This window comes from Pseudonaja textilis, chromosome 2, assembly GCF_049901715.1.
Source record: "Pseudonaja textilis isolate UNSWEBS1 chromosome 2, rPseTex1.2, whole genome shotgun sequence".
NCBI lineage: Eukaryota > Metazoa > Chordata > Lepidosauria > Squamata > Elapidae > Pseudonaja > Pseudonaja textilis.
In genome coordinates, this window is record NC_141991.1 from 900,073 (window position 1) to 912,003 (window position 11,931).

The window sequence follows — 11,931 nt, forward strand, 5'->3', positions numbered from 1 at the left end:
AATAACAAAATTGGAAGGGACCTTCTAATCCAACTCCTTGCTCCGGTAGGAAACCCTACGTACCATTTCAAACAAAGGGTTGTCCAATCTCTTAAAAACTTCCAGTGTTCGAGCATTCATAACTGCTGGAGGCAAGTTGTTCCACTGGTTAATTGTTCTGTCAGAAAAAATTCTCCTCAGTCTTAGGTTGCTTCTTGATTAGTTTCCATCCATTGCTTCCTGTCCTGCCTTCAGGTGCTTTGGAAGATAGGTTGACTCCCTGCTTCTTTGCAGCAACCCCTGAGATATTGGGAAACTGTTATCATGTCACACACACACACACACACAGTCCTTCTTTCCATTAAACTAAACATACCCAGTTCCAGCAAACTACTCAGAATTAACACCCTGTAGTGTTGTGGGGCCTGGCATCACTCCCTCCTGTGACTCCAGGCGACATCCCACCACAAATATATAATGTAGCTGCTTTGGTTAGCCTTGCCTATGTTCATCTGCGAATCCAAATGAATTTTGTTGTTTAGGTCTTGAACAAAAAACTAGTATGCCATGGGAACTTTGGGCAGCTTCCTGTAGTGTGGAGACACCATTGTATGGTGCTAACAGGTGGAACAATGAAGCTTATAAGTTGAAATATGGATCTTTTCTACAATGGTAGCATTTGAATAAAATTAAACTCTTTGTTTATACTAGATAATAAAGCTTGGAAGCGAGAGCAATTTCTTTCTGGAACAGCAAGGTGAAAATACAAAGATGTGGCACATAAGGCTGAAGGGAAGTTAAGAGTGAGAGATGCAGAGGTAATATGCCGATTGAATCACGATGGAGGGCTGACAGCATTTCTGGGACCTGGAAATTCAACGCAAAAGTAAACAGCCCTCCCTGCCTCCCCACTCCCCAATGTTATAGCAGTGGCCAGAGCACCAAACAAATGTTAGCTTCTGAACATCAACCTATGTATATATAGAAGCGAAATACCACTCACGCATCATCACAAAATCTCCAGAACCGTAAAGCCTACAAACTTGAAATTTGGCACGTATGTTTCTCTTGGCTTCTAGGTGCTAAGAAAGGACTTTTTGAAATGACCATTGGATCATTAGTATTTCGTATAGTATTATTAACACCCTCTGATGCTAAGGAGTTCTACTCCCCCTCCCCACCTGAAAATAAATCTGTTCCAAATGCAAAACACAAGCAGCGGAGAGGAGTTTCAGTTTTAGTTTCACAGCAGCAACCAGCTTTAGTACAGAACAGTTGAGCTAAGCCACGTCCAAGCTCCTTGCTGTCTCTTTCTTGCTCACATAGCAAATACTGTTTCACTTTCCAAACAGCCCTCAACTCTCTCACACACTGACAGGACGCTAGCCAGATGAATATCGATGGTTGCTGGTAGGCAGAAGCAGAATGTTTTCCCCTTTATTTTCCTCCCCAAAAACTAAGCCCCACCACATAGTTTTGTAGGGAAGCACGGATATAGAGCTAGTTTTCAATATGCAAGAGTTCTGCATTTAAACCTTTCGTGTCATCAATCTCATCTAATCCAGGCAGGGGCCTGTTTTAACGAACAAGGAAAAGATGAAAGGATCAAAAGTTATGACATTATTTTAATACTTGTACACACCGTTGTTATAATTGGAAATGGTGTTTCAAATATTTTTGTTACTGGTGGCACTTTTCCTCCAATCAAAATTTGGCCTTTGAAAGACAGCTGAATTAGGACCTCAAGGTTTTCTTTAAAAAAAATAAAAGACGTCCCTTTGATTATTTTTTTTTTAAAGGAATTACAAGGAGTTTAATAAGTATATTTTCAACATCTAAGGCTAGGCTTTGGGGTATTTTTAAACTGGAAATAATCTTTCAACAGCGTTTGTTAGCATAGCTGGCTGGGGAATTCTGGGAGTTGAAGTACCCAAATCTTAAAAGTTTAAAAGTTCTAAAAATCTAAACCATATTTTCCAGTTGCAGTTTCATCTTAATTTCTGGCCCAAAAGAATATATACAGAGCCACTCCTTTTTTTAAAAAAAAATGTAACTCTTAAGACAATTGTGTTAAGACTAGTTTTGCTGTCTGGAAGGTTTTCACACCTTGTTTTCCTACATAAGCACCCTTATGGCTGCATTCACATCTTACTTTTCCATTTCTGAGAACAATAGGGGTTGTTTTCAACAATCTGCGTTAAGAAATGAGGCTTTTCCCATGCTCGTAACACCTGTACAGTTTCTCACCTGTTTGGCTTTGGACGTGATTGGTAAGAGAAGACCTGTCACTCAAATATTTACTACGCTTGGAGGATGAGAATGTGATTTCTCACCTCTGCAGGAGTGTAATAACTTTTGATCTCAAATTGAAGTTTTTCCCCCACAGGTTGAGCATGATTTCTCCCCTGGACAATTTCTCCGATATTTGGTGACGAGGATTTATTGCTGAATTTTTTTTTATAGACGGGGCACTCATAAATGTGGATTCTGTGATGGATTCTCTCAGCTTGCTTGTTTTCTTGCAGACATTTCATTCCCCAAACTAGGTAACATCCTCAGTGTTAGTAAGCTAGTAATTCTCTAGTGTGTAGAGCTAGTGCTTGGGTTATGACGATTTGTTCAGTAACTCTTCAATTTTACGAAGGCTCCGAATGAGCGGGACTTAATAATCTGTCCTTGGAGTGTCAACTCTTGCAGTGTCATGAGTGTGTGTGTGTGGAGGCAGGAACAGCTTGCCTTCAGAACTTGAGAGGTTTTTAAGAAGAGATTGGACAGCCACTTGTCCAGAATACTATAGGCCTGTGATGGCGAACCTATGGCGCACATGCGACAGGCGGCACGCAGAGCCATCTGTGCGGGCACAAGAGCCCCAGGCAAACTTACCTCACTCCGCATGCGTGCGCCTCCCAGTTGATTTTCAGGCCTTTTTTGGCCTCCTAAAGGCTTGAGGGAAGCCTCTGCAGCCTTTGGAGGCCGAAAAATAGGCCCATTTTGTCACTTCCTGTATTTCTGGAAATACCAGAAGTGACGAAACAGGCCCATTTTTCAGCCTGCCAAGGCTGCACAGGCTTCCCTCAAGCCTCTGAGAAGCTGAAAAAGGCCTCAAACGGGCCGAAAATCAGCTAGGAGGCGCAGTGCAGGTAAGGGGGCGGCGGGGGGGAATCGCACATGTATACACGGGCATGGGGTGCACGTGCATTGCCTTCTGGGTGCTGGCATGCGAGCACGAGCGCGCGCACAATTTTTGGCACAGGAACCCAAAAAGGTTAGCCGTCACTGCTATAGGCAGAAGCGGGGTGCTTCCAGTTCACACTGGTTCACGTGAATCAGTAGTTAAGATTCTGTGCAGTTCGGCAAACCGGCAAATCCCATTACTGGTTGATCCTGCCCCCGCTCTTTTTTTGGCCGCTTTCAGGCTGTTTTTCAGTCCGTTTTGGGGGCTGAAAATGGCCTGAAAAATGGCTGGGTTTCTTGGCCGTTTTTTGACCTGAAAATGGCTGAAAAACGGGCTGAAAAAGAGGTGGGTGCGGGGCCAAGCAGTGGTGGAATTAGCGCCAACTGGCTGAATCGGTCCTCTTCCTTTGAGGCAAGTAGCCCAGAGGCGGGGCTAGGTGTGATGAGTGACATCACCCACCCAGTCACATGAGCAACCGGCCACGCCTACCCAGCCAGAGAACCGCTTGTTATGTTATTCCAACCCCATCACTGAGTATAGGGCAGCAACCCCCAACCTTTTGGGCCCTAGGGGCCGGTTCTGTGGAGGAAGGTTTTTCCGTGGACCGGAGGGAAACGTGGCTTTAAGTGCTGCCTGCATTCCGTGGATGAGACTACCCTTGTTCGCGTTTCCCCATTGCTGGCATACCGTGGTCCAATGCCGATCCCTGGACTGGAAGTTGTGGGGCCCTTGATATAGGATCGCCTGCTTGTGCGGTGGGGGGTGTATTAGAAGGCTCCAAAGGCCCTTCCAAAATTTCCACTGCTAAGCAAGACTGTTATTAAGTGAAATTGGCCTCACTTTATGACCTTTTCTTGCTACAGTTGTGAAGTGAATCGCTGCAGTTGTTTTAAGTTAGTCATGCAATTGTGAAGCGAATCTGGCTTCTCCATTGACTTTGCTTGTCAGAGGGTCCCCAAAGGTGATCACCATCATAAACTTGAATCAATTTGCCAAGCATCCAAATTTTAATCACAGGACCTTGGGGATGCTGCAACGGTGAGGAAAACGGTCCTAGGTCACTTTTTCCAGTGTTCTTGTAATCCTGAACGGTCACTAAACTAATGGTTATAAGTCAAGGACTACAATTATAGGATTCCTTGCAGTGGTGGGATTCAAAAAATTTTACTACTGGTTTTATGGGCCTGGCTAGGTGGGCGTGGCCATGTGATTGAGTGGGTGTGGCTTTTTTTTTTTTTTTTTTTTTGCAGTCCTCCCCCACCTGTTTTTTGGGCCTTCTGGGCCTCAGAAGAGCCTCTGGGGAGGGGGCATTTTTGCTCCCAGAAGTCTCCTCTGAGGTTGAGGGAGAAAAAAAACAGCACAGGAGGGGCAAGTAGCACCCCTCCATGCTCCATTTGGAACCTTCCTGGCCTCAGAAGAGCCTCTAGCGGGGCTGTTTTTGCTCCCAGAAGGCCCCTGTGGGGGGGCTCAGGAAGGCAAAAAAATGGTGGAGGGGAGGTTGAGCCCCTCCCTCCATTTTTTGCCTTCCTGGCCTTCAGCAAAGGGAATCCTGGCCCAGCTGATCATATGAACAGCTGATTGTCTGGAAGGAAAAAAAAAATACCTTAAAGCAGGGGTCCCCAACCACCGGGGCGCGGACCGGTACCGGTCCGTGGAACATTTTCTACCGGGCCACCAGTTTGCTGGGCACCGCCATCTTGTTTTGATGAGAAAGTGCTTCCGGTGAGCTTTTCCGGTTGGAAAGCGGCGTTTGGGTCCTGAAGGAATCCTCGCGCCTTAGTTTCATCGAAGGGGGGGTGACTTCAAACAAAACTAAGGCGCGAGGATTCTTCCAGCACCCAAGGCAAGGCGAGCCAAGCGACCGTCCCGAAACCCATCGACAAAGGTACAAAGGAGGAATTGAAGGTGGCGGGGAGAAGCGGGAGACGGCTGGCTGGCCGGTCGCTCGGCTCGCCTTGCCATGCATGCTGATGCCGGTACCGGGCCGCGGATCATTTTGTGATGCCGATACCAGACCGTGGCACAAAAAAGGTTGGGGGCCACTGCCTTAAAGGGCAAGCGCAGGGTGAACAAGCTAGCAACCGGGTCGGGGGCGTGGCCAGCCAGAACTTACTCCTGGTTCAGCAACCCACACCAAATCCTTGCTACCGGTTCACCCGATCCGGTGCGAACTGGCTGAATATACCATCCATCAGCTGAATACCACTGGTTCCTTGGTCGACACCGCATGCATACATCCTGATAGCTGATAGTTTGCAGTTCAGTTCATCCTCCCAACAAATCTGCAAGGTCCCAAAAATGCTTTTTCCAAAAGGCAACTGGACTTCTTGGTTCTTTTTTTTCTTCCTTGAAGACGTTTCACTTCTCATCCAAGAAACTTCTTCAGTTCTATCTGAATGGTGTGGAGATCTGAAAGGTTATTATTAATCTGGTAAAAATGAGTTGCTAAAGGAGAACCAGGGCTTATCTAACCCGATCTGCTACTTCTCACCAATTAATCCAACACATTTGGGAACTCCTCAAACACAACACTTCAAGCATGTCCTAGCAATAAGAGGGCAAGACTAGAATAGACTTGAGCAACCAAACCTGAAATCCTCAACTTACCCATTCGCAACACCTCACTGGATGAGGGTTGCAATTATAAAATGAAGGACAACCACCATGTCCACTAGTGGAAGCTCCTAGGAGACAGATGAAGGAAAATGTATTGTAAAATCCCTTGGCTGAGATGGGCGGCCATAGCAACTGAACAAATAAAATAAAAATTTAATAGTGTAATACAATAGAGATCCAGCAGGAGGCATGCTGCCGTTGTTAGTTACAACCAACAATGGCCTAGAATAGAACAAGGGTCCCCAAATTTGGCTACTTTAAGAGTTGTGGACTTCAACTCTCAGAATTCTCCAGCAAGTTATGCTGGCTGGAGAATTCTGGGAATTGAAGTCCACAAGTCTTCAAATTGCCAACTTTGGAGACCTCTGGCCTGGATAATTCTGGGAGTTGAAGTCCACAAGTCTTAAAGTGGCCAAATTCAGAGACCTCTGGCCTGGAGAATTCTGGGAGTTGAAGTCCACAAGTCTTCAAGTGGCCAAGTTTGGAGACCTCTGGCCTGGATAATTCTGGAAGTTGAAGCCCACAAGTCTTAAAGTGGCCAAATTCAGAGACCTCTGGCCTGGAGAATTCTGGGAGTTGAAGTCCACAAGTCTTCAAGTGGCCAAGTTTGGAGACCTCTGGCCTGGAGAATTCTGGGAGTTGAAGTCCACAAGTCTTAAAATGGCCAACTTTGGAGGCCTCTGGCCTGGAGAATTCTTGGAGCTGAAGTCCACAAGTCTTAAAGTAGCCAACTTTGGAGACTGCTGGCCTGGAGAATTCTGGGAGTTGAAGTCCACATGTCTTAAAGTGGCCAACTTTGGAGACCTCTGGCCTAGAATTATACTAGTTGGTCTCCATTGGTGCCCAATATGCCTCAGCACCGGTGTTCAAATACAGATCGTCCTCGATGTACAACCACAATTGAGCCCCAATTTCTGTTGCTAGGTGAGTTTTGAGGTGAATTCTGTCCCATTTTACGACCTTTCTTGCCACCGTTGTTAAGTGAATCACTGCCAGTTGTTAAGTTAGCACCACAGTTTGTTGAGTGAATCTGGCTTCCCCATGGACTTTGCTCATTAGAAGGTTGCAAAAAAGGGTGGGTGGGTGTCACATGATCCTGGGAACACTGGAACCGTCATAAATGTGAGTCAATTGCCAAGCATTTGAATTTTAGTCATGTGACCAAGTGAATGCTGCAAAGGTTGTAAATGTGAAAAATGGTTATAAGTCACTTTTGTGCTATTGTCACTTCGGTCACTAAGCAAACTGTTGGTTGTAAGCATGGCAATAACTTGAAATGGTTGGGAAGACGCCAGTAACACAGATAACTAAAGTCAACACAAGATAAACTCACGTTTGTTCCCAGAAGCTGCCGCATTCAGCATGCATTTCTTTTAAACTCTCTTCCCAGCTGTGGCTAATGAAGGGAATCAGGGCCCTTTCCTCCCCCGTAAGCCACACAATCAATGTTTCTCTCATCTCCGTTCCTCCCTGTGTGCCCTAGGATGAAGAGGGGGTGGGCCTGGGTCTTCCTCTGAACATCCTCTCCCTTGTTCTACCTCTCGCCTGCTCTGCCCAGCCGGACTTTGCCCTTCCCCAGTTTCCTCCACAGCCAACGGAGCCACACTCCCACTCCCAGTCAGCTGTTCCTCCTCCGATTCAGACTCTGACAGGGGAATGACAGATGTTGGAAGATGTCCGTGACTGTAGAATAAAGCCAAGTGATGAGGTCCTCAGCCACAGATGCTCCCTGGAAGTCTTGGATCTGCCCATCCCTTTCAATCTGAGCTAGTAGGGACATCTGGAAGATGATCCATGGCAACTGGGCACACTTAAGAGAGAAGCTGGCACAGGGGACTGGAGGCTAAAACATATATAGAATGGTTGCTGGAATGGGATATATCTAGTTTAATGAAAAGAAGGACTAGGGGTGACATGACAGCAGTGTTCTCATGTCTCGGGGGTTGCCATATAGAAGAGGGAGTCAAGCTATTCTCCAAAGCACCCGAGGGCAGGACAAGAAGCAATGGGTGGAAAACTAATCAGGGAGAGAAGCAACCTAGAACTAAGAAGAAATTTCCTAACAGTTGGAACAATTAATTAGTGGAACAACTTGCCTCCAGAAGGTGTGAATGCTCCAACACTGGAAGTTTTTAAGAAGAGTTTGGACAACCACTTGTCTGAAATGATATAGGGTTTCCTGCCTGAGTAGGGGGTTGGACTAGAAGACCTCCAAGGTCTTCCAACTCACTTAGTATATAAGACGATGTTTTGCAAATCCAGAAAGTTGGTTTGAGTTTATGATACACAATTCCTTATATGTCCAATCACACTTAGACAATAAAGAATTCTATTCTATATTCCATTCCATTCTATTCCTATTCCTATTCCTATTCCTATTCCTTATTCTATTCTATTTTCCATTCCATTCTATTCCATTCCATTCTATTCCATTCCTATTCCTATTCCTTATTCTATTCTATTCTATTCTATATTTCATTCCATTCCATTCTTATTCCTATTCCTATTCCTTATTCTATTCTATTCTATTCTATTCTATTCTATTTCTATTCTATTCTATAATCCATTCCATTCCTATTCCTTATTCTATTCTATTCTATTCTATTCTATTTTATAGTCCATTCCATTCCATTCTATTCCATTCCATTCTTATTCCTATTCTATTCTATTCATATTCTATTCTATTCTATTCTATTCTATTCTATTCTACTTCATTCTATAATATTCTATTCTACTCTACTCTATTCCTATTCCTTATTGTATTCTATTCCTATTCCTATTCTATTCTATTCTATATTCTGTTCTATTCTATTCAACACCATCTCCTGATTTCTAGCTATCCCAAAGGAAAACAGAACTTTTTTTTCCCTTTTAAAAACCACAACTGGTCCCTGCGTGATTGTGCAGGCACCAGACCTGTAATTGTTCCTTGCCTTCTGGATCAGAGTCCTGAGGAACAGGTCTCTGGTCTCTTGGTGATTTGTAGTAGATCCTAAGGTTTCTGATGACTGAATAGTTAACTCATTGCACAGTGCTTACTTGTTTACTAAACTAAGAGTAAACTAAACTACTAGGTTAGTTTACTAAAGTTGGAGGCAAGAGTGCCAGTCAGTTTAGTAATTAAACCAGATTGTGAGTTCGTGTCCTGTCTTTAGCACAAAACCAGTGACTTTGGACCAGTGACTTTCTCTCAATATTAGGAGGAAAATCCTAGGAAGATCACTTCTGAAAATCTTGCCAATTTTTTTTTGCCAGTAAAGATTTGTGGGCTTATCCATGTCATCCCTCAAGGCTGACTTTTCAAGGGTGGGGGTGATGTCAGCGTTCCAGCAGCCCTCCATTTCAATCAATAACTCCGAGACAAACTTCTGAAATTGGAGAAATGCAAATGTTCTTGATGGGCAATATCGGTGCAAAGCATCTGCCGAATTGACTGTGTATAAGAGTGCCATTGTGCCCGCTTAGTTTTATGAAAAAGAGAAGTTGGGTCTGTCAAAAGAGGCATTAACACATCTTGAATGCGGGCATTTAAAAGTCTTTTAAAAGTCTGCCTGACCAGGGGACAGAGAGTCAGCAATGGATGGATGCCATTAGAAAGAATGGAGGACTTTGGAATTGCAAAAGCAGAGGAGTTAAGAATTAATAGGTTGAGAGGAATTTTAAAGAAGAAACTGATGAGGTGAAAACACAGCGAGGGCTGCCACAGGGTTGGCAGGCTGGGGGACAAAAGTTGTTGAACATCCTTGATTGTCACTTCCCAGGTCAAAAACACCATTGCTTCCTCAGTCCCAGCCCAGGGAGAGAAGTTAGTAGCCGATCTCTGATGTCGCCCATTGGCCCATAAGTGGACAGGCATTGGAAACCCATTAAAAATTGAGATTCCTCCTTGCGCTTGGAATGGCTTGTCTGGTTGCTAAGCTACCTGTCAGCCTCCAAGATTCCTTCTTCTGCTTGTTTCTATGGGCTGCCATAGAAATGGGGGCGGAGGATAATTGGGCCTCGTGGGGGGCAGGGTGCTGGACGATAAAGTTGGTGAATTGTAAAAATTGGGGTGCTTTCTTGCTTATGCTCATTTGCTTACTGCACAGATGTAGCCACTTATCTTTTCTAGGCCAATTGAGGTCAAACATCTTTGCATGCCAGATGTGTGAGATGTCACCTGAATCTGTAACCAACATGACATAATACACACTATCAGACTGGATGTCCAGTTTGAACAGTTGGGGGTGGGGACTTGGGATAACTTTCTATATGTAATTTTTGTGCCTTCTGCTTCAGATCTTGTATTTCTTCTGATGCTACCACTTCAGATTCAGTAGAAGTCCTTTTCTCTATAAAAATGGAGTTTCTTGGATCTTGACTGGAGCTACACCTGACACCACCGTTCTTTTTGCATTACAGTTAAATATGGGAATGTGACATCTCATAGTTTGAGGTCAACTATAGTAACTATAGCTTATATAATAAAATTATAGTTTGTGTACATAATCAGTAATTATACCAATTATAACTATCCTATAGTGACTCTATGGCACCATAGTAAGGTGATTTTATTATAGGTTTACCTTAACATTTTATCTCACATTTTGTATTGTCCACTACTTTCTAATATACAGTATGATATATCAGGTATGCAATATATATTTTTTTTTGCCACAGTTGCTGAGGGAATCAGTGCAGTTGTTAAGTTAGTAACCCGGTTGTTAAGTGAATCTGGCTTCCCAGTTGACTTTGCTTGTCAGAAGGTCCCAAAAGGGAATCACCTGGAACTGGAGAACACGGCAACTGTCATAAGTATGAACCAGTTTCCAAACTTTGATCACGTGACCATAGGGATGCTGAATAGGTCGTAAGTGTGAAAAACAGTTCATAACTCACTTTTTTCAGTGCTGAGGTAACTCTGAACGGTGGCTAAAATGTATTGTTGCAAGTCGAGGACTACCTGTATATATTTGCTGGTGTTTAATATTTATATTTGTGTTTGTATGCATCCTGTGCTTTATTGATGTAGAAAGTTAGCATCTACCCATCTCCTACAAGCATGAAATATTCTACAGGGGTCTCCAATCTTGGCAAGTCTTAAAGTTGCTAAGGTTGGAGACCTCTGTATCTAGGAAATATTAAAAAGGCAGAATATTATACAGTATTTCCCTGGATGAGAAAAGGACAAATATGTTTTTAAAGACAAAGCCGCTTCCTGCAGCTCCCTGCCCTCCTCTTCAGCTCCAGGGTGAAAGGATTAAGACGGAGCCCTCAGAACATAATAGGATTACCCATTGCACCACATGACACCTGGGAATATTGCATCACCCAGCAGGATTCAGGTAACAGATAATCAGAGTTGGAAAGGACCTTGTAGGTCTTCTAGTCCAACCCCCTGCCCAAGCGGGAGACCCTACAAATGGCAGTCCAATCTCTTTTTGAAAGTCTCAAGTGATGATGCTCCCACAACTTCCAAGGGCAAACTGTTCTATTGGTTGATTGTTCTCACTGTCAGAAAGTTTCTCCTTATTTCCAGGTTGAATCTCTCCTTGTTCAGTTTCCATCTATTATTCCTTGTCTGGCTTTTGAGTGCTTTGGAAAATAGCTTGACCCCTTCCTCTCTGTGGCAGCCCCTCAAATATTGGAAGACCACTATCATGTCTCCCCTGGTCCTTCTCTTCACTAGACTAGCCAAGCCCAGTTCCTGTAACCATTCTTCATATGTTTTAGACTCCAGTCCCCTAATCATCCTGGTTGCTCTTCTCTGCATTCTTTTTCTAGAGTCTCAACGCCTTTTTTCTAGTGTGGTGACCAAAAGTGGATGCAGTACTCTGGTGTAGTCTTACTAAGGCCTTAATTAGTGCCCTTTTTGGCTGCAAGTTGGAACCCACAACCGCTGAAATATTTAACCAGGCTGCTTGATGGACTTGACTTCAGCCCACTCAAGATTTGCGTTTTGGGGGAGAACTTCCGCTTGCCAGCCTTGGTGGCAGCAGGGATTTGCGTCTCCTCGCAATCCCTGCTGGGCTCACCGTCTTGGTGCCTCCGATCCTGATGGATTTGGAGGATAAGGCTGTTTTGTAAATTCAGCCGAAGACAGGGAAGATCTGGGGAAGGAAAGGGGAATGTCGCAGATTCCCCCCGCATCCAAGATTTGCGTTTTGGCTAGGGATTTGTGA